The sequence below is a fragment of the Podarcis gaigeae genome (assembly GCF_964106915.1).
Source record: "Podarcis gaigeae genome assembly, chromosome: 9".
Classification (NCBI taxonomy): Eukaryota; Metazoa; Chordata; class Lepidosauria; order Squamata; family Lacertidae; genus Podarcis; species Podarcis gaigeae.
Window position 1 is genome coordinate 18,920,831 of NC_139685.1, and position 27,110 is coordinate 18,947,940.

At 44.1% G+C, this 27,110-nt stretch overlaps 1 protein-coding gene across 1 annotated transcript in view; it reads left to right on the top strand.

Annotated features, from left to right (window-relative positions):
• Positions 1-10,764: 10,764 nt before the first annotated feature.
• PGCKA1 (PDCD10 and GCKIII kinases associated 1) overlaps positions 10,765-27,110 on the top strand; it is a 64,268-nt gene continuing 47,922 nt past the window's right edge. Inside the window, exon 1 of the mRNA XM_083755063.1 lies at positions 10,765-10,957. The gene's annotated coding sequence lies outside the window, so the exon portion shown is untranslated. The remainder of the gene's footprint in view (positions 10,958-27,110) is intronic.

Sequence of the window (27,110 nt, forward strand, 5' to 3'; positions counted from 1 at the left end):
GCCCTGGGAGCTGAGTCCCACCAGGATTTGTGTCACTAATTGACCACAACCACAGATTCATCACAGGCAGACCATTCGTGTCTCCCACTCGACGACAACTCAAACTCAGTATTTTTCAATTCAGATACTTCACACATTCCACCAAGATTCATCAAGTGCTGAATTGTCAAGTGACGCGGGGTCAGACAGTGTACATGCAAGTGAGAACCAGCCCAACGATTTTGCTGCAAGTGCTTATATGATAAGCACACCAGCACAATGTTCAGCAAACTGAAACACAGAGTTAGCATTACAGGGGCATTGAGTTGGTGTAAGCAGCAGAACAATGGAGCCAAGAATTTAGGATCAGGGTGTCTGTTGTAGGCAGTTTAATGGAGCTGTGGAATGGTGAGAAGTTTGTTTTCCTTACTGCTTATCTTAAATGTGGCATGTCCTTGGCACACGTTTCAAAGGATGTGAATGAAACCGATTTGCTTGTATTCTTAGATGTTGAAAACTGAACTCTGGCACTACTCAAGAGTAGGGTACCTGTTTGTTTAGGCTGGAGTCTGCCCTAATTACATATAAAGTGGCGGAAAGTGGCTTGATTTTTTCATTTATTAAAAAAGGGAAAAGGTTTCAGGAGTGGAGGTGCTAAACCTTTGCTCCCAACAACTATTTCTCCAGTGTCAATTCTTTCCCTTAACTGGGCTCTTAATACCAGTCAAGTCAAGATACAAACACCTTTGGCAAAAGAGGTTAACTATAGGTGCATCCCCGATAATATACCCGTTGGCTTTAAAATTTGGACATGCGCAAGCCACGCTTTATGCATGTTTGGGACAGACCCGAGTTGAAACAGATGGGTCTGCCACTATCACTTCTGTTTTGAGTCTTAGTGACCAAATTTCCAGGAAACAAATACCTAAACTAGGGAATAACTACAGTGTGTGACTATTCTATGTAAAAGCCAATCTAGTATATATATATATATATATATCAAGTGACTTGAATGATTTTCCTAACTTGTTTGCAACCAATAGATCATATTGAATGTTTTTATGTAAACTTTGTATCGTTGGGGAAGAACTACCCAATCAGAGATTTATATTTTCATAAATGTTAAATTTAGTTAAATTTTGTTACAGAGTTGTTTAAATTAGAAATCTATTGCTGTCTTCAAACAATATACAGTCTTGTGTATGCATTGTTTGTATGAATAAATATAAACTACATAATGAAACTAGGGCGGGATTTTTTATTTCGAAAAAGCAAATTTCCTCCTGGTGTCGGTCCAGATGAGTAGCACAGTGCAAATGGAATTTCAAAGTTCTCTGCCGGTGTCCCACAGCTTTGCTGACCAGTGGCAATGAGCAGTAATCATCACTTAGTCTGAAAAAAATCCCATTCCCAAGGCTTTGTAACTTGCTAAAATCATGGTAAGGTGTGAAATCAAATGGAAGGATTTTCAGACGGCTGAGGAGCATAGTTCCGAATGATACTCAGTGAGTTCTATAAGACAGAGAACATGACAGCTGGTTAGATTTGTTACGGTAAAATCTGAGTTCAAGACTGCTCTGCCACTCAGCTTGTCGGACAAAGTCCACGGGTCCCTGCGGAGGAAAATGAGCTCAGCCGGAGACAGGAGCAAGCAGCAGAAGATCCAAGTTTATTGCGCAACAGGTTCAAGGCGAGATTGAACAGCGAGAAAGGGGTGACATAAACTTTTGAAACTTCCCTCCATGTCCCAGAATACAGTGCAAAATACATCCCACTTACATCATGAATACATTAAAGAGAGGTTGGGTTACACAGATTACATCAGGAATACATTAAGAAGAGGTTGGGTTACATGGATTAACATATGGAGGAGGGAGGGGGGAATATGCAGAGCTGGAGATATGCGCAGATAAGCACATCCTGAGTACCGGTGATGAGAAGACAATGGTCCATGTACTGGCATTGCCCGGAGGAAAGATTTAGCAGAGTGATTTGACAGGATTAGGGTCTTGACACCTTGCTTGAGGGATTATGGAGGACAGGGGAGGTGTGATGGAGTCCTAGAGAAATTGAGCAAATTGGCACGTTGATTTTCTATGAATTTTATAGATTTTAGTCCCTTTTGACATTGACAATTGGAAATAAATTGATATATTGTAGCGAAGAAGAAGGTGAAGAAGACATGCCCCCCCCCTTCCGTATCGGATTGTAGATGGAGGAGGTACACTTGCTCCTCTTAAAAACCTGGAACACTGGTTCAAGGTTAAGGTGAAGCTAAGCCCTCGGCTCATGGACTATACAACTTTTATTCTTCCTGATCTAGCTATATTACTTTTCCGAGATAAATTAATGGCCGCCAGTTCCTCCTATGGAAAGAAAGTACTTCACTTAAGGATTGCAGTGGAAGGATGAATCTGCCCACTGTGTATTACACTGCAGTAGTACCTCTGGATACGAACGGGATCTGTTTCAGAGCCCCATTCGCATCCAGAAGCAAACACAACCTATGTCTGCGCGTGCACAGGTCACAATTCGCACATGCGCATGACATCATTTTGACCATCTGCACATGCACGAGCGGCGAAACCTGGAGGTAATGCGCTCCGTTACTTCCGAGTCGCCGCAGCGCACAACCCGAAAATACTTAACCCAAAGCTACTTCAACCTGAGGTATAACTGTAAAATGATCAGCTGTTCCCTGATAAAGATTTCTCTGGAAATCATATATACCTGGCTGGACATGTTGCAAATATAATAGCAATACATGGTTTTTGTACAGTGAGTCTTTTCCTTAACTTTTCAAAGCATTTCACATATGCAGTCACGACAATACCCTGTAAGAAAGCCTTGTGCTGTTGTGCCCATATTAACAAGAGCTAATTGTGACTTGGGGGTGTTAGGGGAGAGTTAGTACCTCTTGTGGGGGACACATCGTGCTTCTTCTGGGGTAGTTAGTCCACCTTTGGTCTGCACCTTGCAGTCAGATCTCACCTGTGGCTCTTAGAAGCTGTTGGTGTACAACAGTGGCCGCATCACAGGAACAGTTTCAACTGGTTGGCTAAACCAGGTAAGGGTAGCCAATGGGTCTCAAACCCTCAATGAGTTACAGGTTTCCTCCGCATGCAAAGACAGGCTCCAACAGATTGAACAGACATGGCCAATAGTGGGTCCAACAGTCAAAAATGTGGTTTCTGCACATGGTGTAGAGGGAAATGAGGGGCAGATGGGGCTCATCAACCTGGGAAGGTAGCCCTTCTTAGAAAAGGAAAACGCTGGTCCTAAACTTCTGCTACCTTGTGGTATATCTTCAGGAGAAGGAAAGGAAGGAAAGACTTGTTGTTGTTTAGTTGTGTCCGACTCTTCGTGGCCCCATGGACCAGAGCATGCCAGGCATGCCTGTCTTCCACTGCCTCCCGCAATTTGGTCAAACTCATGCTAGTAGCTTTGAGAACACTGTCCAACCATCTCGTCCTCTGTCGTCCCCTTCTCCTTGTCCCCTCCATCTTTCCCAACATCAGGGTCTTTTCCAGGGAGTCTTCTCTTTTCATGAGGTGGCCAAAGTATTGGAGCCTCAGCTTCATGATCTGACCTTCCAGTGAGCACTCAGGGCTGATTTCCTTAAGAATGGATAGGTTTGATCTTCTTGCAGCACCATAATTCAAAAGCATCAATTCTTCGGCAATCAGCCTTCTTTATGGTCCAGCTCCCACTTCCATACATCACTACTGGGAAAACCATAGCTTTTACTATATGGACCTTTGTTGGCAAGGTGATGTCTCTACTTTTTAAGATGCTGTCTAGGTTTGTCATTGCATTCCTCCCAAGAAGCAGACGTCTCTTAATTTACAGGCCTTTGTTGGCAAGGTGACTTCAGTGCTGCTAATGCAGAGGTTTGACTTCACCCCCGGAGGCGCACTCCATTGTCTTTCGAGACAGACGGATGCCAACAACACATGGGGGCTTGGCTAAGAGAATTGATGGTGGCAGAGAATTGATGTGAACTTCCCACTTCGCAACTCACAAATGGAACCGCTGCAAACGTTCCTGGACTACAGTTTGCAAAACGGTGGGTTGCAGTAGAGAACTGGGTCTTGGTAGACTTAAGACCAGGCTGATAGCAATGCTTCGCAGGAGGGAAAGCAGAAGAAACTGTGGGGAGGTCACATGTCAAGAGTTCTACTGCCATGAGATATAGTGAAGATGTGGGTCACACCAAGCAGAGGCGAGAACCTGCCCTCCACCTTTGGAATACATTTGCTATTGTGGCCACAATTATAATTTTGTTCCCCAGTTTGTATGGAGTGTTTGGGTTTCATAATTTGGGAGGAAAGGTAAACAGCTGTATATTGCAGCTAGATGGCGCAGCTGACTTGTTTTCCCCTCTCTGAACACCTGTCAGGGCATATTCACTGAAGACACAAGTAAAAGGGCACTGCTTACCTGCCATTGAAGTCAGTGTCCAAACTCACACTATAGCAAGTTGGGTCTGCCCTTGAAATATTCTATACAGTCATACCTTGGTTTTCAAACAGCTTAGTTCTCGAACGTTTTGGCTCCCGAACACCATAAACCCGGAAGTGACTGTTCTGGTTTTCAAACGGTTTTTGGAAGCCAAATGTCTGATGCAACTTCCGATTGGTTGCAGAAGCTTCCTGCAGCCAATCAGAACTGCGCTTTGGTTTCCGAACGTTTTGGAAGTCTAACGGACTTACAGAACAGTTTCCAAGGTACAACTGTATATCCATATGGAGATGGGGAGAACCAGATGTCAAATCCTACTCAACCTTTATCACTGCCAATAAAAACAGCCACGTGCAAGAGTAAATTTTAATAGCTTTTTTATTTTCCACAGTTTGGCATGATAGCCATTCCTTTAATTCATCAAGGATGTAGTAAATTGAGTTTGGAGAACTAGAAACATGAATTCTCATAGCCAGGGCCGGCCAACCCATGAAACAATTGCCTCAGGTGGCAGGATCCACAGAGGCAGCAGATCCCAATGTAGATCCCCTTGTTCCTGATGTCAATCTTCACTCACCCCTTCTTCTCCGGCAGAGAGAGAGGCACCATTTTGAGGTTCTCCTCAAGTACCAAAATGTCTTAGGTCAGCCCTGCTCATAGCTAAATTACTTGCGGCATATTCCCTATTATCCTAAAGGTTGTATGCAGATAACACTCCATTATTCATCCTCATGGAAAACAACATTGACGTTGGTTGCTGCTATTCCTACTTTACAACAAGAAGCTGAGTGAATGAGCCAGCTTTCCGAAAGCAACTTCTGGTGCCATTTACTAGAACCATACCTTGTTATGCCAGAGATTTCCAAACTTCCTTTCTATGAATATTATTTCCATTTTTTTTTTCTGCAAAGGAACATTTATGGAGGATTCTGGAGTATATTCTAGGGCAGGGGTCAGCAAACTTTTTCAGCAGGGGGCCAGTCCACTGTCCCTCAGACCTTGTGGGGGGGTGGACTATATTCTTTTTGAGGGGAGGGGAAATGAACAAATTCCTATGCCCCACAAATAACCCAAGGATGCATTTAAATAAAAGCACACATTCTACTCATGTAAAAACACCAGGCAGGCAGGCCCCACAAATAACCCAGAAATGTGTTTTAAATAAAAGGACACATTCTACTCATGTAAAAACATGCTGATTCCCAGACTGTCCGCAAGCTGGATTTAGAAGGCAATTGGGCCAGATCTGGCCCCCGGACCTTAGTTTGCCTACTCATGTTCTAGGGCAGGGGTCAGCAACCTTTTTCAGCCGTGGGCCGGTCCACTATCCCTCAGACCTAGTGGGGGGCCGGACTATATTTTGGAGGAGGAAAAGGATGCCTTTTAAATAAAAGCACATTCTACTCATGTAAAAATACCAGGCAGGCCTCACAAATAACCCAGAGGTGGATTTTAAATAAAAGGACGCATTCTACTCATGTAAAAACACACTGATTCCCAGATAATCCGCGGGTTGGATTGAGAAGGCGATTGGGCCGCATCCGGCCCCCAGGCCTTAGGTTGCCTACCCCTGTTCTAGGGCATCCCATCAGTTTGGTTGCTGAACACAAATTTTGGCTCTGCCCTATTTACTCCTCTTCACCTTTGCCCTACAAGACAAAACAGGTAACAGCAATATCTTGGGTATCACTTTTTTGTGCCGTTCGCAGCCTTCTCGGGGCCAAATTAAATGTTTGGATTCTGTAAATTTCCTCCACGTTCTTCCATCTATAGTACAATGCTTTTTTAGTGTCTTTAGAAACCCAGTGGCTCCACTGAGAAGAATTTCTCAGTGATGGCCAAACTATGTTAAAATTTCTCAAGCATTTCTTTAAAAGTATACTTAACATGTCACTTTTATTTTGAATGCAACCCTGCGCCCCCTTAACCCACAATGTGCTCTCAGATTGGGACTCCATGCCAATTGTGTTCTGCTTAAAATAATCTCATCTGTCTGATATTTATTCCTAAAGATGTTTGCAGTAACAGCAACTTCAAGGGCAAATACTATTCTGTGGGGATTTTATTTATTTTATTTATTTATTTTGTTTCTGTACCGCTTTACATTTTTAAGAAAAATCTCAAAGTGGTTTACAGAATATTAAAACATCAATAAAACAATCTGAAGGAAGTCAGATATAGAGTTTACAGTCAAGGCAAAGGTTTATTTGCAGTACGAAATTTGCACAGGGCCCCTGCCAATTTAAAGCACACTTTTTAAAGCATGGAAAAAGTAATGTGCAGTTTGACCATCACAAGCCAAGGAATCATTTCATTTCTCGAAATACTGTTTAAAAACCCTATAAAAACACTACACAGTGGTACTTCAGGTTACATATGCTTCAGGTTACATATGCTTCAGGTTACACACTCCACTAACCCAGAAATAGTACCTCAGGTTAAGAACTTTGCTTCAGGATAAGAGCAGAAATTGTGCTCCGGCGGTGCTGTAGCAGCGGGAGGCCCCATTAGCTAAAGTGGTGCTTCAGGTTAAGACAGTTTCAGGTTAAGAACAGACCTCCAGAACAAATTAAGTACTTAACCCGAGATACCACTGTATTGCCATGGGGAAAAACTATATTAAAACACCACAACATAACATAACAATTTAACATAAGAACACTATAGTCTGCATTGCAGAGGGCTGGACTAGATGGGTCCCTTCCAAATCTACTATGCTATGATTCTATGAGAGAGAATCATAGAATCTTAGAACTGTAGAGTTGGAAGAACCTGGGAAAATATATAAAACCAATGCTAATTGCACCAACATCTGATTTCATGGGGGGGGGGACCAGAGACAGGGTGTTGGTTATGGCAGGGGTCAGCAAACTTTTTCAGAAGGGGGCCGGTCCACTGCCCCTCAGACCTTGTGGGGTGCCAGAGTATATTTTGGGGAGGGGGGAAATGAATGAATTCCTATGCCCCGCAAATAACCCAGAGATGCATTTTAAATAAAAGCACACATTCTACTCAAGTAAAAACACACTGATTCCCAGACCGCCCGTGGGCCGGATTTAGAAGGCAATTGGGCCAGATCTGCCCCCGCCCCCAGCCTTGGTTTGCCTACCCATGGCTTATGCAAAGGAGCTCAATGTAGGCTTAACATTTGCATTATTACCTAAATTAAAACAACAGCTGCTTTTTTTAAACCCATGAGGGTAGAAGTTCCTTAGCCTACAGCAATGAACAGAAAGAATGGCTATGTGATTTGCAATTCTGTAGCCCTTTCTTACTCCACACTTGCAGTCTTCATTTTCTTTTCTCTCCCCCTCTCTCTCTCTCTCTAAATAATATTTTTATTGGTTTTCATTTTAACAAACATAACAATAAACATGAAGAAATAAACAAATTGAACAACTGTATCATTTTGCATAATGTATGTACATTCAATACAGTACATTCAATATGGGATTTCTCCAATCCACCGACTTTCCTCTACCCCCTCCATCATTTCATTCTTAAATCAAGCATGTCCAAATCATATTTCCATCCATTAATATCTATTTTTATCTATTATGATAGTATTGCAAGTGTTTTTTTAGAATCCTGCTGTTGTATTTACTTGTATACCATGCTTTGTCATATATGCAATAAAAGTTCCCCATTCATTTTCAAATTTGTTACCGATCCTGATTTCTAAGTCTACCAGTTAGTTTGGCCACGTCTGCATATTCCATTAACTTAATTTGCCCAAAAAAAAATATGTGGGAATTTTTCCCTCTTTCCAGCATTGGGCTTTCAATATTTGTGCGGCTGTAGTCACTTACATGACGCGGGTGGCGCTGTGGGTTAAACCACAGAGCCTAGGACTTGCCGATCAGGTCGGCAGTTCGAATCCCTGCGACGGGGTGAGCTCCCGCCACACGGTCCCTGCTCCTGCCAACCTAGCAGTTTGAAAGCACGTCAAAGTGCAAGTAGATAAATAGGTACCACTCCGGCGGGAAGGTAAATGGCATTTCCGTGCGCTGCTCTGGTTCACCAGAAGTGGCTTAGTCATGCTGGCCACATGACTCGGAAGCTGTATGCCGGCTCCCTCGGCCAATAAAGCGAGATGAGCGCCCAACCCCAGAGTCGGCCACGACTGGACCTAAAGGGGTCCCTTTACCTTTACCTAGTCACATACATGAAATGATTTTTATTTATTTATTAGTACTTCTCTTCCCATAATTCCTAATAGGGAGGCTTCTTTAATTCCTAATAGGAAGGTTTTTTTAAAGGAAGGTTATTTTAAACATTTTCTTCAGTTCATTATATATCATTTCCCACAAAATTTTTATGCCTTAACACTGCCACCACATATGATAAAATGTACCTTCTACTTCTTTACATTTCCAACATTTCTTATCTTCTGATTTATACATTTGTGATAGCTTGACTGGTGTTAAGTACCACCTATACATCATTTTCAGTCCTCATTTTCTTCCGTCCGTACAGTGAAGGAGCTCTCATGCCGTCTGCCAAAACCAGCACCCAAATTTTGGCAACTAGTCGTGCAGAACTCTTACATGCCAGAAGGGTGCACAGGAACACCTCAGCCAGCCTAGTTCCTTGTGGGATGTGTGCACCTTGCTCCCTTCAAGTGTATCTCTTTGAAGCTACAGCCCTTACCTGGAAGGAGGTATGTGACTGAAACCAATGGCACATAATTAGCAGATTAATCATTGCTAGGCTCAAGGCTGTGAAAGCCAGCCTTTGCTTCCCATAAGCTTGCCAGCTCTTCAATCACCTCTGTAGCTATGTCTTTAATAGCAATTTGATGTGCAGATCATAGAGTTGGAAGGGACCCAAGGGCTATACAGTCCAACCCTCTGCAATGGAGGAATCCCAACTGAAGCATCCATGACAGATGGCCATCCAACCTCTGCTTAAAAACCTCCAAGGAAGGAGAGTCCACCACCTCCCGTGGGAGACCGTTCCACCGTCGAATAACCCTTACTGTCAGAATTTTTTTCCTGATGTTGAGTCGGAATTTCCTTTCTGGTAACTTGAAGCCATTGGTTTGAGTCCTACCCTGCAGAGCAGGAGAAAACAAACTAGCTCTGTCTTCCATGTGACAGCCCTTGAGTTATTCACATGTGGTTACGTGTATACAGTGGTACCTCAGGTAACAGACGCTTCAGGTTACATATACTTCAGGTTACATATGCTTCAGGTTACAGACTCCGCTAACCCAGAAATAGTACCTCGGGTTAAGAACTTTGCTTCAGGATGAGAATAGAAATCGTGCTCTAGCAGCGCGGTGGCAGCAGGAGGCCCCATTAGCTAAAATGTGTTTTTTATAATATTTATTCAAATTTTGAAAATTACAAAAAAGAACAATAAAAAAGAAAAAGAAAACAAAAAACATAAGAAATACAAACAATTAGCTAAAATGGTGCTTCAGGTTAAGAACAGTTTCAGGTTAAGAACGGACCTCCGGAACGAATTAAGTACTTAACCCGAGGTACCACTGTACAGTGGTACCTCAGGTTGCAGACACTTCAGGTTAGAGACTAACCCAGAAATAGTACCTCGGGTTAAGAACTTTGCTTCAGAATGCGAACAGAAATCGTGCGGCGGTGGCACAGCAGCAGCAGGAGGCCCCATTAGCTAAAGTGGTGCTTCAGGTTAAGAACACTTGCAGGTTAAGAACGGACCTCCGGAACAAATTAAGTTCTTAACCAGAGGTACCACTATACTATGATTTTCTGCCCCTCGGGTTGCTGATAACAGTCACAAGTCCAGGCTGGTGTTTTGTTTTGGTCACCTGACAACCCTACTTGCTGCTGATGGAAATAACACACTCCAAAGGCACTTCTTGTCCCAGGGTCTCCTCATGTAAACAATGCCGGTGGTATTCTTTGGAAGGGAAATATCCAATAGAGACTTCTGACAGTGCTCTCCAATGCTACACCTGTCTGCTCAGGTGTCCCCTTGGGTGGAAAGGAGATCATGGGGGAGCTTTTATTTCCATAGAGCACTGCCAAGAATAGTGGTGTTTCCAGTTCCTGAGCTCAATTCACCCAGCAGGAAGAGAGCTGTCGATTTTGTGACTTCCAGAGGGAGGAAAGTACCGAAAACACACAAAAGCACGGTCACAAGAACCTTGCTCGGATTGCTACAGAAATAGCCATTGTGTAGTAAAGCCATCACGTGGCCTGCTGGAGGTTTGTTTGCCCTCTCCCCCCCCCCCCCCTTCATCCTGCAGGAGCAATGAAGTTTGGCAGGTTTCCTAGCTTGCAGGTAAAGGGTTACAGAGTCTAGGAAGTATTAAATGCAAACTTTAAAGGCTTTTATTTTCATCTTCCGTCACATGACTCCTGGGTGCCCAATGACACTCGCGACAGTGTCTCTCATTAGGAGGTCATGCAAACTCCCGCCTGCTAAAGGAGGCATTTGTTACATATTTAGCATTCAAATGCAGAAGCCGGGCTTAAGCTATGGGAGATCCTAATCAGCAGCCAACTCCGTTTCCCCAACAGCGCAGAAGCTACAGGTAAGCGAAGCTCTTCTGTCTTTCAAAACTTCTGCCACTTTCCCTGCGAGGCTTTTGAAACTGAGACACCTGGCATAATGTTCTGTGTTGTAGCAGAAGGACTGTGATGCTACCTTTGGATAGAAACCTGTTAAGAGTTTCACTTGTTGCTGCAAGAAGCACTGTTTGGTTCTACTTTAAAACCAGCAAGTACGTTCCTCTAGCCATCAGTGGCTCCAGACTTTTGAAAACTTCTCGTTTGTGCATTTCTTCAACAGATGGGTTGAGGTTGAATGGCGCTGTCGACAGGTGTTTATCGTGGGAGCAGGGCTACTCGTGCATGAAAGGCTTTTTACAGCACCCACACAATGTTGAAAGCATCAGGTGCCAGCCTATATTTCCTGTCCCCAATTCCCTGGCACTTTAATCCAGATTTACCCTTGGGGTGGGATCTTGTAAAGTGGGGAGACCATCTGTTGTCGGAGACCTCTTTGTGATACTACCGGTTTGCAAATTAAGCCCCAAATTTGGACTCCTGACTTTAAATTGTAACATGCATGGGGATGGGCAGCAACTGGTGGGAATTGCTTGGGGGGGGATAATATATATTTGGCACATGTATCTCGAAAGTTTGTGATATGTTTTGTGTGAAAAGTGGCTTTGCCTATTGATTTCAAATTCCATGAAATTCAAGAGAATTCTTCTTACAATTGGGGGGGGGGAGTGAATGCATTAAATGCACATTTGCAAATTTGTGTGTGATAACAGATACACAGATGAGGCTCTGATGAGTGGGTGGTAGGGAACGTGGGCGAAAATATATCGCATAAGAAGCTGGTGGCTGGAGTGTAAATGGGATTGGAAGGAAGAAAAGTGAATAATTATAGAGTCTGAAAAAATAGCACGCTTCTGATTCTAAATCAGGTGGATGTACGAATGTGAACTTAGGCAATGATTGTCTTGAGTTGCTGCTGTCAAGTTCTACATGTCCTGTGAAAGAAGGACAATGGCGGGAGAAAGGGAGATTCTCCCACCTCCTCCACTGGTGCTTTCCATTTTATGTAACTTTATGTCTTTTAGGAGATTGTTTTTGTTACGACCACTTTGGGAATGGAAAAAATTACACCTAACAGCACACAACCCATAGCCAAGATCTGCTGGCATGATCAAGCCTAGAACAGACAGAGACTCCGGGCTGTGCTGGCTGAGCTCAGCTGGGACCACATTGGCAGAACTTGCTCAGCCCAGCTGAACCAGGTCTATACTGGCTCAGCCAGCTTAAGCCAGTGAAACTTACGCTGGAGTAAGTCCCCCAAAAGTGTGGTTTGGGGTATAGCAGGGGCAGGATGAGCAAGGAGAGACTTACAACTACAGACATATCTTGGTTTTCGAACAGCTTAGTTCTTGAACGTTTTGGCTCCCGAATGCCGCAATCCTGGAAGTGACTGTTCCGGTTTGCGAACTATTTGGAAGCTGAACGTCCAACGGGGCTTCCACGGTTTCCGATTGGCTGCAGCAGCTTCCTGCAGCCAATCGGAAGCCGCGTGCTTTCCGAACATTTTGGAAGTCAAACAGATTTCCAGAACAGATTCCATTTGACTTCCAAGGTACAACTGTATTCCAAACTTCTTTTAGCTCAGTCATGTGACATGGCAACCAAGAGTAGACTTTGAGAATCTTTCGTGATATGGCGCCCTGTGTGAGGCCAAAATTTGGCGCCCCCAAATAGATCTTCTCAATTATGGATCTTCTCAATTTGGCACCCTCTTGGCTCAGTGCAATTTAGGGGCAAATCACCCACAGCGCCCGCACTAAATCAGGCACAACTGGTAAATTAGCCGAACTTATACTGGCAAACAGAGTGCTGTACGTCAAGTTCTATTGGAAAGGCTTGTTTTCTTTCTGCCAGACTTGGGCCACCTCAGCTGTCAGTTGTCTCAATCCTGAATAGAGTTTGGAATAGGATGAATTTATGTTAGCATAAATCCCCCTGGCCTCCTATACAGTACTTAGGATTGCTCTGAAACACACTTATTATGGCATAAGCTTTCACGAACTAGCATTGTCCTTTAGACATAAACCAATGAAAGCATGTGATATATAATAAAAGTATTAGTATTTAAGATGTTGCCAGACTCTTAGTTCTGTTGCAGGGGAAAAAACAGTCACCTTTCTCCTTCGGGACAGTTCTGTTTTGGGAGTGAGCGGCCTATAAATCTAATGCTATGATTGTTCTAGAGCACAATGCTGTTTTGCTGTGCTCCACTCACTGATCTTGTTAGTTGCTGTGTCTGACAATCCTGGTATCTATTTTTCTATCAGTTATTTCCATTGGGGATTTAAAGAGACTTTGTGCACATACTGTGCAGCCTTGTAGATGTTTGCATAAAACATTTGAGGTGTCCCCTCGAAAAATTAGCTACAGTGTGTTACATACTGTAGCTCATGCATTTGTAGTGGCTCTGGTGTGCATCTTAGAAAAGTTTGCAAAACTCTAAAAAGAAAGTGTTGCTGTCTGAGTTTAATAAACAATATGGGCATGCTGGCTGCAGACCAACCAGTAAATGTCCTGGATCACTGATCTGAATCAGAAACCCTAGTATTACTGATTATTTTTATTTTTAAAGGGAGGGGTATCCAGTCATGAACCTCCTGCCATTTTTTCTAGTTATGCCCGAGATTGTGGTGATTGGTGGTTTCTGATTCAGGAGTAGAGGTCTTGACCATTCTAGATGAAGTCATTCTTCTTCCAAAGGTGAGGTAACTGCAGCCTGAAATGAGTTTCAGCATCCATCTTGGTATTCATGGGTCCCCTTGTGGCGGCCAAGTGAAAGGACTGTTTTATATCTTGTTAACTACATTAGAAGGGACGCGGGTGGCACTGTGGGTTAAACCACAGAGCCTAGGGCTTGCCGATCAGAAAGTTGGCGGTTTGAAGCCCCGTGATGGGGTGAGCTCCCGTTGCTCGGTCCCTGCTCCTGCCAACCTAGCAGTTCGAAAGCACGTCAAAGTGCAAGTAGATAAATAGGTACCACTCCAGTGGGAAGGGAAACAGCGTTTCCATGCGCTCTGGTTCTCTAGACGCGGCTTAGTCATGCTGGCCACATGACCCGGAAGCTGTACTCCGGCTCCCTCGGCCAATAAAGCGAGATGAGCGCCGCAACCCCAGAGTCGGTCACGACTGGACCTAATGGTCAGGAGTCCCTTTACCTTTACCTAACTACATTAGAAATTTGCTTACTGTATTTCACCAATGCTGAAGGAACTGAGTTTCAAAGTGCTGGTCTTGTCTGTCAAAGCCCTATATTGCTTGGGCTCTGCTTATCTTGTGAGGAGCCTACTCCAACCTTCTGAGGTCTACAGGGGAAGCCCCTGATGTAGGGCAGAGCCTTCTCGGTGGCGGCTCCACATTTTGGTACTAAGGAAAGAAAGCAGGAGAGGAAGCTGGCAATCTACTCAAATCTAGGGCATGCTATGGATGAAGCCTTGACTTTGGAGTGATCTTGACTCTGCAGTTGTTGCCAGAACTGATGGTGTATCGTAGGATCAGTTTCAGCTTAGACTGGAACTATTAACCAGTATCAAATTCAATCATACCTCAGGCTACAGACTCTTCAGGTTGCGTTTTTTTTTGGGTTATGGACGCGCTGAAACCCGGAAGTACTGGAATGGGTTACTTCCTGGTTTCGGCATTCGCACGTGCACAGAAACGCTAAATCGCGCTTTGCGCATGTGCAGAAGCACTGAATCACAACCCGCACGTGTGCAGATGCGGCACTGCGGGTTGCGAACATGCCTCCCGCACGAGTCACGTTCGCAACCCAAGTGTCCCCTGTACTCACTTTGAGGGAGGGTGGTGGTGCAGATTGTGACAGAAGAACATATCTATCAAAATCTGTTTTGCATGATACTGAAGTGGTATCTCTGTTTTCATAGTCTCTGAGCACCAGGTACAGGGAATAAATATCAAAAATGGGCTGTTGTCTTTTCTATGGACTATTTGTAAGGTATTTGGAACCATGTGGCTAGCCACTGAATGCCAGGCCAAATGAACTCTCAGTCAGTTTTTATGTTCTTGAAACTTATAAATGTTTCCCACTGAAACGTAAAGGACAAGAAGTGCTTAGCTGAATGGCCCCTGTACGTATATATATCTATTTAAGGAAATACAGACGATTGCTGCTACTGTTTGCTTGCTAGGTCGCCAGTATGGGGAGGGAGTGGCCACCAAGCTCTTTTATTGTGCCTTCACTTTTATTTTAAATAACGACTGTACATAGTGGCTGGGTGGGTCCTGGACATCCAGCATTGTAAGATACTCAAAGGTAAATGTGAGAGAGATGTTTAGTGACGTCATATGTTCCTGGAACACTTTAAAAGAGAATAGCAAATATTTGATCAGGGAGGTAAATACAACTGTTCAATGTCTTTGGCACAACACCGATAAACCATTCCTAAACTAATCTTGTCTTAGTCTGGATTTCATACCCACATTATTCAGAAGCGGCAAACAGGGCTTAGTATAAACTGGTTTTTTATAAACCGTCTCCAACATATACTGGAATACAGTGGTACCTCGGGTTATAGGTTACAGATGCTTCAGGTTACAGACTCTGCTAACCCAGAAATAGTACCTCGGGTTAAGAACTTTGCTTCAAGATGAGAACAGAAATCGTGCTCCGGCGGCTAAAGTGGTACCTCAGGTTAAGAACAGTTTCAGGTTAAGAACGGACCTCCGGAACGAATTAAGTTCTTAACCCGAGGTACCACTGTAGTTCTTTTGGACACTATCTCTAAAGCGTTATGAAAATATTAAATGCATATTATCCAGGAGTGCTCTTCCTGGACTTGTAACTCTCCTTTTCTCCCTGCCTGAGGGCTTCCTTACACATTGCAGAAATCGCTTTTCCACTTCCTATGCATTTACAGTCATTTTCTCTGCGCCAGCGAAACTTTTTTGAGTCCCTGCTGAAGGCATTTAAACATGCCTACCCAGATGTTTAGAAAGTTTGTAGGAGTTTTAATTTGTTTTAGTCTATTTTATTGCGGGTTTAACCTTCTGTATGTTATCAATTATGGCTCTCAATTTTTTAGCGGTTATTTTTATTTTGTAAACTGATCTGAGGTTTTCCCAAAAGCAAGCGGTACATACATTTTGTGAAATAAATAAATAAATAGCATCTTCTGCTCTGGCTTTCAGAGCAAAGTGTGTTGGTAAACTGACCATAATGGTGTGTGAGCGCTGCTTTTAACTTACCAACATTTAAGAAAATGCATAATCCCACAATGAAATTGCTTGTGCTTATTATAGCACAGGGGTGGCCAACTCCCAAGAGACTATGATCTACTCACAGAGTTAAGAGCCAGTGATCTACCTGTGATCTACCACAGACGTCCAGTGATCTACCAGTAGATCACGATCTACCTGTTATAGCACAATTGCAATTCCAACATGTTTTACTGTCTGTTGTGGAAAGTAGCCAGTGTGCTGTCATTCTGTGGCCATTGAATGTTGTTCATTGCATTATTTATTGTGGTTCACCTGCCCTTAGGATTTTATCCTTAGAAATAAAAGGTGTGTACCCCCCCAAAAAAACCTCAGAGTGACCCTGAGTCTGCTAATACCTTCCTCCTAGACAAAGGTGGTACTGGTGACTTGGTTACACTTGCATGAGCAAAGGAATGCTTAGAACTGGAACTACAGCGAATTACAGTGATAAATTTGGCACTTTAGTGCCAACAAATGCTGGTCCAAAATCTTTTCCCTGAGGCAGCTGCTTCACGCTGCCTATTTACACAGGAATTCCCTTGATCTCTCAACCTGAGCCTCCTGGTCCACTCGCTGTGTTGTTTTAAGTGGATGGCCTTTTGATCTGTTTCACTGATGGATGCTTTTATTTTGATGTTCACATAACTGGTTTATACTACGTAGACTGCTTAACAAGGCTATTTTGGCTTTCAAGTGGTAAAGGGTTAAGGTAAAGGGGACCCCTGACCATTAGGTCCAGTCGTGGCCGACTCTGGGGTTGTGGCGCTCATCTCGCTTTACTGGCCGAGGGAGCCGGCGTACAGCTTCCGGGTCATGTGGCCAGCAGGACTAAGCCGCTTCTGGCGAACCAGAGCAGCGCACGGAAACGCCGTTTACCTTCCCGCCAGAGCGGTACCTATTTATCTACAGTGGTACGTCGCAAGACGAATGCCTCGTAAGACTAAAAACTTGCAAGACGAAAGAGTTTTTCATTTTTTAAGTTGCTTCGCAAGATGAATTTCCCTATGGGCTTCCTTCACAAGACGAAAACGTCTTGCAAGTTTGATTTTCAATGCATTCATATGGGAATCCTTGCTTCACAAGACGAAAAATTCGCAAGATGAAAAAACTCGCAGAACGAATTAATTTCGTCTTGCGAGGTACCACTGTACTTGCACTTTGAGGTGCTTTCGAACTGCTAGGTTGGCAGGAGCAGGGACTGAGCAACGGGAGCTCACCCTGTCACGGGGATTCGAACCGCCAGCCTTCTGATCGGCAAGCCCTAGGATCTGTGGTTTAACCCACAGCACCACCTGCGTCCCTATTCAAGTGGTACATATGTACGAAAAGGGTTCCTTGGAGTTGGCTGTGCTATGAAAGTTTTGCAGATTGTATAATTCAGGGGTCAGCAAACTTTTTCAGCAGGGGGCTGGTCCACTGTCCCTCAGACCTTGTAGGGGGCTGGACTACTGGTATATTTTGAAGAAAAAAGAACGAATTCCTATGCACCACAAATAACCCAGGGATGCATTTTAAATAAAAGGACACATTCTACTCATGTAAAAACACGCTGATTCCCAGACCATCCGGGGGCCGGATTTAGAAGGCGATTGGGCTGGATCCAGCCCCCAGGCCTTATTTTGCCTAGGTAAAGGTAAAGGTACCCCTGCCCGTACGGGCCAGTCTTGACAGACTCTGGGGTTGTGCGCCCATCTCACTCAAGAGGCCAGGGGCCAGCGCTGTCCGGAGACACTTCCGGGTCACGTGGCCAGCGTGACAAAGCTGCATCTGGTGAGCCAGAGCCGCACACGGAAACGCCGTTTACCTTCCCGCTGGTAAGCGGTCCCTATTTATCTACTTGCACCCGGAGGTGCTTTCGAACTGCTAGGTTGGCAGGCGCTGGGACCGAGCAGCGGGAGCGCACCCCGCCGCAGGGATTCGAACCGCCGACCTTTCGATCGGCAAGTCCTAGGCGCTGAGGCTTTAACCCACAGCGCCAACTGCGTCCCTTATTTTGCCTACCCATGGTCTAATTCCCCGCTTTCATCGCAACTGTGATTTTCACATTAGTCTATCTATGATTGTTATTCTCCTACAGACTGTGGTGAGCCAAAAAGCAGCCGTTTCACAGAATCATAGAGTTGGAAGGGACCACGAGGGTAATCTAGTCCAACCCCCTGCAATGCAGGTATCTTTTGGCCAGTGTGGGATTCAAACCCACAACCCTGAGATTAAAAGGCTTGTGTTCTAAAGACTGAGCTCTCTCTTTTAACAAGTTAATTTTCCCACTACCATAATTTATAGCAGGAGGGAAATCTAAATGATCTGTTGCTGTCATCGCTAACAATTGTTTCCATTGTGACTCACGCATCACCCTTTCCATTTCACACGGTCATAAATTCCAGAAACGCTCATCTGTGTGCAAAATCAAAGCAGGGTTTAAAAAGTTCTATATAGGCCAACTAGGTGCCACGGAAAAATTAGCGTTCGATCTTAAATACAGTCAAGGGGCAATTCTCTGTTGGACTGGATCTAATGGGCTTAAGTTAAAGGAGGGTCTGTTCAGGTTCAACATGCAGAGAAAAATGCTGTTAGCAATAAAAAATTGTGTGATGGGAACTTGCTACCCAGAAGACACACAGGTACGTGTACACAAGCAATCTTCCTTTTCAGGCTTTCTACTTTATATACAAAAGGTAGGGCTCAATGATGTCACCTGTATGAGGAAAGGAGGAACTTGTCGCATGCTATCTTCAGTTAATTATTTCTATAAATATAAATCTACTGCCCAAATTCATCGGACTCTGGTTGACTTTTAAACAAGATTTAATCGATTAGCCGAGCCCTTTAAACATTGCAATCTTAATGTTTCTAGGTTTGAATCATCCGAGGGTGCCTTTCGTCTGCCACTGTTTTTTTTTCTGGGCGAAGGCTCCGTACACTTAGCACTCCTGGCAGATGTATAACAGGGGCAGCATTTTCCTATTGCTGTGTGCTGAGGGAACCCTGCACCCACTGATGGCAGAAGTTATTGTGCAGTAGTTAAAGGCGCGAGGCTTGGAGAAAGAAATGCATGGCTATACCCTCCAGCATTTCTCTGATGAAAATTTTGTTGTTCTTTAGTTGTTTAGTCATGTCCAACTCTTCATGACCCCATTGACCAGAGCACGCCAGGCACTCCTGTCTTCCACTGCCTCCCGCAGTTTGGTCAAACTCATGCTGGTAGCTTCAAGAACACTGTCCAACCATCTCGTCCTCTGTCGTCCTCCATCTTTCCCAACATCAGGGTCTTTTCCAGGGAGTCTTCTCTTCTCATGAGGTGGCCAAAGTACTGTCCTTCCAGTGAGCACTCAGGGCTGATTTCCTTCAGAATGGATAGGTTTTATATTCTTGCAGTCCATGGGACTCTCAAGAGTCTCCTCCAGCACCATAATTCAAAAGCATCAATTCTTCAGCGATCAGCCTTCTTCATGGTCCAGCTCTCACCTCCATACATCACTACTGGGAAAACCATGGCTTTTACTATACAGACCTTTGTTGGCAAGGTGATGTCTCTACTTTTTAATATGCTGTCTAGGTTTGTCATTGCTTTTCTCCCAAGCAGCAGGCATCTTTTAATTTTGTGGCTGCTGTCACCATCTGCAGTGATCATGCAGCCCAAGAAAGTAAAATCTCTCACTGCCTCCATTTCTTCCCCTTCTATTTGCCAGGAGGTGATGGGCCCAGTGGCCATGATCTTCATTTTTTTGATGTTGAGCTTCAGACCATATTTTGCGCTCTCCTACAACAACAACAACTTTATTATTTATACTCCATCCATCTGACTGGCTTATCTCAGCCAATCTTGGCAGCTTCCAACATAATAAAAACATAACAAAACACTAAACATTTTTAAAATTAAAAACCTTCCCTATACAGAGCTGCCTTCAGATGTCTTCTAAAGGTGGTATAGTTACTTATCTCCTTGGCTCAGGGGGTCACATAACTCCATTCCCTCCAACATTTTTTTGATGAAAATAGGAACACCCTAAGCAAAAGCGGAACATTCTGGAATAAAATCAGAAACTGGGATGGCTACTGTAAGTCCGGGGCTGTCCTGGGAAAATAGGGACACTAAGAGAGTCTGCATGACAGGCTGGCTAATGGTTTAACTGGTGTTAAATGGTTGAAGCAAGTTAATAAAAGGAATAAATAAAATAAAAGGAATAAAAGGAATTAATTAAAATGAGGCAGACTCTACACACTGAGTGACTGCAGTCGTAAGCAATTAAATGGATTAGGAATGTCTGCCAAAGCCCAAAATCCCTTTGCTTAAAGAGATGTTTGTGGTACCTGTGGTTGGTAAGAAGAATTTTGTGTTCTTTTCTTGACCTGCTATATGCCCTTAGCGGTTCTTATTTCCTCCCTGCTCAGTGACATCAGCTTAATGCCCACCTAGCAATGGTTTTCTCCCGTAACACCGCACACCTGTCACATTTTAAAAGCCAAACAACAAATGTAACACCGTACAGCCCTGCAAGTGAACTGCATGGTCGCAGACAATGTGATAATTAACAAAGAATAGCTTCTTACTGCCGGAATACCAAAGCAGAAAACAAAAGCTGAGCAGATTACCCAGCCGTACTTTTTCCTGGTTGCAAGTTGATGATTAAGAGCAAAGCAAGCACTTTGTTTTCGTTCTGGCAGAGTTCCTTTAACAGTTGCCTGACAGGTAGAAATTCAGTAAGGCGATTCTTTACCTGTCATTGTATTCCCACGCCAGGTAAGACTGCACCTGTAGTGTATGTCTTTTGTATTTTGCTTGCCATTCAGCTATTAAAGGCACAGGAGTCCGGCAGGGAAAAAAGCTGATGACCATTCAGAGCTAGCAGCGTTTGAAACTCCCATTGTTCTACACATGTTTTGGGACAGGGAATTTGATGAATGCGAGCAGTTTCTGAGCTCTGGGAGCAGTACTGCGCACCTAAGATTTCAGATTAAAACTGCCACTGCTGGAACGAAAGGAGGACCTTTTTCTGCCTCTCCACTTCCAGCCACTCTCTGAGGGCTAGAGAAGGGACCCTCAGAAGAATATTAGGGGGGTGGGAAGGGGAAGTATGGCTTTGTTGTTTGCAGTCTTCAGATGTGTTAAGTTGTGGGTGAATGTATCAGACGACATAGCAATTCTTCAAACAGCTCTTGCTTATTCACAGGCCAGAACAGAACTGAACTGAAGGGTTCAGCCAGCCTGCTTATACAGAGCTCCACTACAACGCAACAGTAACAACTTTCTGTAACTATCCAATCACTGAACGTCACTTTCAATTCCTTATTTGCATATGTGGACCTGAGTGAAAACTATCTACAGTATCCCCCTGTGGCCCAGGGTGAGAACTTCAGTACATAACAAGATGAGGAATAGACCACGTGAAAAATGAACATAAGCCTTTAGCTGCAGTTCATTCATTTTCAGCTTCGTATTCATGTTATAAAAAAGCACGCCTAGACATTCTGTTGTTGCACCCATAACCTAGGTTTAAGATGCCATATAGCTCCTAGCTTTCATATCTCAGTTTCTAACACTGAGGGCTAGTATATTTAGAGTGGTTTTGCTTCCTTTTTTCCTCACCTGCTTTCGGCATTACATCTCCTATTTTAATATTAAATTTATTTAGGAAGTATTTCAATACTACTATTTTAGAACTGTTATACGACTGTGAATCACGTTCCTGCGAATTACAGTTCAGTTTTAGTTCCATATTCAAACTGTTCAGCCACTGCACTGACAGGATGCTGAACTAGATAGGGCCTTCTAGCAGGCTCCTCTTACGTAATTCTACAAAAGAGTACAGTGGTACCTCTAGTTACAAACTTAATTCAAGAAGGCTACCATATTTAATCGCCAAGAAAGCCATTTCCAGTTGTTGTTGTTTAGTCGTGTCCGACTCTTCGTGGCCCCATGGACCAGAGCATGCCAGGCACTCCTGTCTTCCACTGCCTCCCGCAGTTGGTCAAACTCATGCTGGTAGCTTCAAGAACACTGTCCAACCATCTCATCCTCTGTCGTCCCCTTCTCTTTGTGCCCTCCATCTTTCCCAACATCAGAGTCTTTTCCAGGGAGTCTTCTCTTCTCATGAGGTGGCCAAAGTATTGGAGCCTCAGCTTCATGATCTGCCCTTCCAGTGAGCACTCAGGGCTGATTTCCTTCAGAATGGATAGGTTTTATATTCTTGCAGTCCATGGGACTCTCAAGAGTCTCTTCCAGCACCATAATTCCAAAGCATCAATTCTTCGGCGATCAGCCTTCTTTATGGTCCAGCTCTCACTTCCATACATCACTACATTTCCAGTTACCACCTGCCTAATGTCAGGTGGTGGGAGAACCTCAGTGAGAGCATCCTTCATCCTTCTCTGGGTTTGGGCAGACAGTCACATTTTTCTGCAAGGCCCCTGTGCCTTTTTAGCAAGTGTGTAACAAGCTGAAATTGAACAGGCAAAGCTGTTGCATCCTGGGGAAGCCCTTTCCTCCATGAGACGTAGGTCATCATGTCATCTTTTTGCCCCTTGGTCTGCTGTACTTTTTAGGTTCCTAAGAAAACTAAAGAAGCTGTGAAGTCAATGCTGTTTCCATTTCTAGAGCTCCACTCAGCAGAGTTCTTTTCTGGAAAACTGGATTTGGGCCTAATCGTCCTTCATGATTATAGCACTGATTATAGAATTTATAAAGGAGAAGCCAAATAAGGTGCCCTGGATTTCAAAGTTTTGCTGGATAAATAAACTTCACTTCTACTGTCTGAAAGAGGTTATTGTCTCTTTAAAACTTAAAAAAAGGTCCTTGTTATCAGCATGTATTTTTGGTTTGCCTCCTCTGGGTGGGGCATGGAAAAGACAATATTTGCCTGCCTTGTGGTTCTATTCTTTTCACGCTTGTATGTTGTCTTCACTTGCCCCACACCCCCAAATTGACCAGATGGATTTATGTCAGGCTTTTGTTTCAGTTGTCAGAATACAGTGGTACCTCGGGTTACAGACGCTTCAGGTTACAGACTCCGCTAACCCAGAAATAGTACCTTGGGTTAAGAACTTTGCTTCAGGATGAGAACAGAAATCGTGCTCCGGTGGTGTGGCGGCAGCGGAAGGCCCCATTAGCTAAAGTGGTGCTTCAGGTTAAGAACAGTTTCAGGTTAAGAACGGACCTCTGGAATGAATTAAGTACTTAATCCGAGGTACCACTGTACATGGAACTATATATATATATATATATATATATATATATAGTTTTGTAAATATTAATAAATTTACGTCTATCCAAATAAATTAGCATATGCAAATTTTATGCAAAACTGGGTTCCCTTTCCCCCCCTTTTTATGTTGCGTTTCCTCTCTTTTTTGGTAACGCAGAATTGGGTATCCTGTGCCACTTAGTTTTTTCAGGCTTATCCACACAAGAGTTTGGTGTGGGTTTGAAACTGCAGGTCCCTTGTTACGGTGGGGCATTCTTCCCATGGGTGTTCATCCCCATTGACAGTGGGAAATTTAAATATTTGTGCTCTTTTTCTTTTTCTCTCTCTGGGTTGCAACCCTGTTTCAATACAGGAATTATCTGAGTGAATGAGCATTCAACAAAATAATTGTTTTTAAAAACAGAATCTACCTCCTCTTTGCCCTTGTGTCACACATTTCAGCGCAAGAAATGGCAGGCTTGGAAACCTGTAATGTATCATGTTGTGACAAGGAAGAAACATCACAGTGTAGACTGGGTTTCCCCCCCTCCCAATTTCCTATTAAATAAGCTTCCAACAAAGAAACTTAAAACAATATAATCCTGAGACTAAAGTTACAGTCGCTTCATTTCAAAAATGAAACTTCTTCCCAACCTTTGGCCTAGCATGGCATACCATAGATCATTTGTTTGCATGTCCTGGAAAATGTCATTAAGGCACATAATTATATGCACCCTAAGGTGAAATACTGCGGTATCTATATAAGTAAAGGGTAAAGGGACCCCTTACCGTTAGGTCCAGTCGTGGCTGACTCTGGGGTTGTGGTGCTCATCTCGCTTTATTGGCCGAGTACAGCTTCCAGGTCATGTGGCGAGCATGACTAAGCCGCTTCTGGCGAACCAGAGCAGTGCACGGAAACGCCGTTTACCTTTCCGCCAGAGTGGTACCTATTTACCTACTTTTACTTTGACGTGCTTTCGAACTGCTAGGTTGGCAGGAGCTGGGACCAAGCAACGGGAGCTCACCCTGTCGCGCGGATTCAAACCGCCAACCTTCTGATCGGCAAGTCCTAGGCTCTGTGGTTTAACCCACAGCGCCACCTGCATCCCTCTATATAAGTAAGTGAAGCTATTACACGCCGTGATGGAAGTGGAGAGGAGCTTCCATACCTTGGAAGTCGAACGGAATCCATTCCGGAAGTCCGTTCGACTTCCAAAACGTTCAGAAACCAAAGTATGGCTTCTCCTCCTGCAGCCAATCGGAAGCTGCGGAAGCCCAATCCGACTTCCCAAAATAGTTCGCAAACTGGAACAGTCATTTCCGAGTTTGTGGCTTTTAGGAGCCAAAACGTTTGAGAACTAAGTTGTTCGAAAACCAAGGTATAGATGAATGTCTTGAAAGGGTGGCAATTTCTTTGTTGCCTACTAGCTGTGGTTGCCTCCTTAACAGCAGGTAGTGGGGAGAAGTATTTGAGTTATTTTTCTGCCTCAGAAGCCAAAATAACCCTGTTGACCTTGGGTAATATGCGCCTTGACTTGGCACCATTTTGTCCTTTGCCTCAGGCAGCAAAATTTCTTGAGCCAACCCTCCTCATTGTTTTGAGGCAACCTGCTGTTAAAGGCTCAGCTGGGAGAAAAACAAGAGGAGTGGAATAAAGGAGAAGGGAGAGTATTTCCCTGTGTATACAAGCCACTCCTGTTCATTGGCACCGTGAAGTTAAACAACAAGATCTCATTGGAAAAGTTTACATACTACTTCTGAGCATGTGGCATCACAAACTGCTCTCGCAAGGGGCTGGAGCCTCACTTTTTGTTGGTAACTTTAGGTGAACAGAGAGCCTATTCTTCTTGAGAGGGAAAAATGGATTAAATGGCTAGTTGGCCGGACTCCAGACAATGCTAAATCTCTTAAAGGAACAAATGTTTTCTTCAGCTTTTAAGCATTGTTCCACTGCAGGACTGCAAAAGACTGTAAATAGCATTAAGATAAAGAAATCAAACAGCTTTCCATTCAATAGCAGGATGGAAATAGAAACTGTGCTTCACAGAGGCCTCAACGTTATAGTCTTTCCCCTGTATATATGGATTGCAACCTGCCCCTTGGGTCAATTAATTGGCTTTGCAATTCACTAAGACACAATTGCTTGGATTTGAACATTTTACTCCAAATGGTTGTGGCTTTATAAGAATGCAAGTCCTCCTGTCACATCTCTTATAAATGTGTCAAGGAAATTCTTTTTGAGAGAGATAAACCAATTGGGGGAAAGTATCTTAGGTCTGAGATACAGATTAAATTATATGTTCTACACAGTTGTTGAACCCTGTCTTTTTTATATAAAAAAGAGACAAAATTGAACGTGATGTTGGACTGGGAATAGACCGATTTGAAACAATTTCCGTGAAAAAAGTATTGAGAGACCACAATCTCATACCTTCCAACATTTATCCAATGAAAATTACCTCAGAATGTACAAGGGAAGGGAATGAAATAAAGTCTTTAGCTGTAAGCTAACTTGAGTCCCTGTCATGGAAAATGGCAGGGGGGAAGAAGAAGAAGAAGAAGAAGAAGAAGAAGAAGAAGAAGAAGAAGAAGAAGAAGAAGAAGAAGAAGAAGAAGAAGAAGCAACTGTGAGAATGATCAGGAACATACCAGAAAGTAAATCCTATTGAACTCAGTGGGACTTAGTTCTAAGGGAAAATATTTTTAGGGACTGCAAAGTAAGACTGCACAATCTTAACCCAGTTACCTGGGAGTAAGCTCCATTGAATACAGTGGGACTTACCGTATTTTTTGCCCTATAGGATGCACTTTTTCCCCTCCAAAAATGAAGGGGAAATGTGTGTGCGTCCTATGGGGCGAATACAGGCTTTCGCTGAAGCCTGGAGAGCGAGAGGGGTCGGTGCGCACCGACCCCTCTCGCTCTCCAGGCTTCAGGAAGCTCTGCGCAACCCTCGGGAGCCCGGCGCGAAGCCGCGCGGGGCTCCGGAAGGTTGCGCAGAGCTGCCTGTGCTCCCGGGCTCCGCGCAATTCTGCGCAACCCTCGGGAGCCTGGCGGGAAGGCGCGCCGGGCCTCCAAAGGTTGCACAGAGCTGCCTGCATTCCGAAGCCTCGGGTGCACTGAAGAGCGTGCCCGGGCTTCGCACTGCTCTCCGCAAGCCTGGGGAGACCGGCGCAGCTCCCTAGGCTTGCGGATAGCAGGCTGTTCTGGGGGCTGGGGTCGGGGGAAGCTCGGGCTTCCCCCGCACCAGCCCCATGCCTGGGGGGGAAATAATTCCCCCCCTTTATTCCCCCCCCAAAAAAAACCCTAGGTGCGTCCTATAGGGCAGTGCATCCTATGGGGCAAAAAATACGGTACTTCTCAGTAGACAGTGTAAGCCTCCATTTACAATAAAGGAATAAACACTCCACATGTTTCCTTAAAAATGGCTGGCAGCTGAAGCATTGCAGTGACATTTTCCTTCAAAATTATAGGAAGGGCTTCCTACGCTTTCAGGAATTTTATTTTCAGTATAAACAGAACTCAGTTTCTTGCACCTACACACACACACAACCACTTTTAATTGTTCTCCAAGATATAGAGGGGAGGAAAAAGAGAAGCCGGGACGTTCTGGGATCAAATCAGAAACTGGGGTGGCTTCTGTATTTTCGGGACTCTTCCTGGAAAATAGGGACATCTGGAGGGTATGCAATCTTTCTTTTCATGCTGAACAGTTGCTGGTGTGTA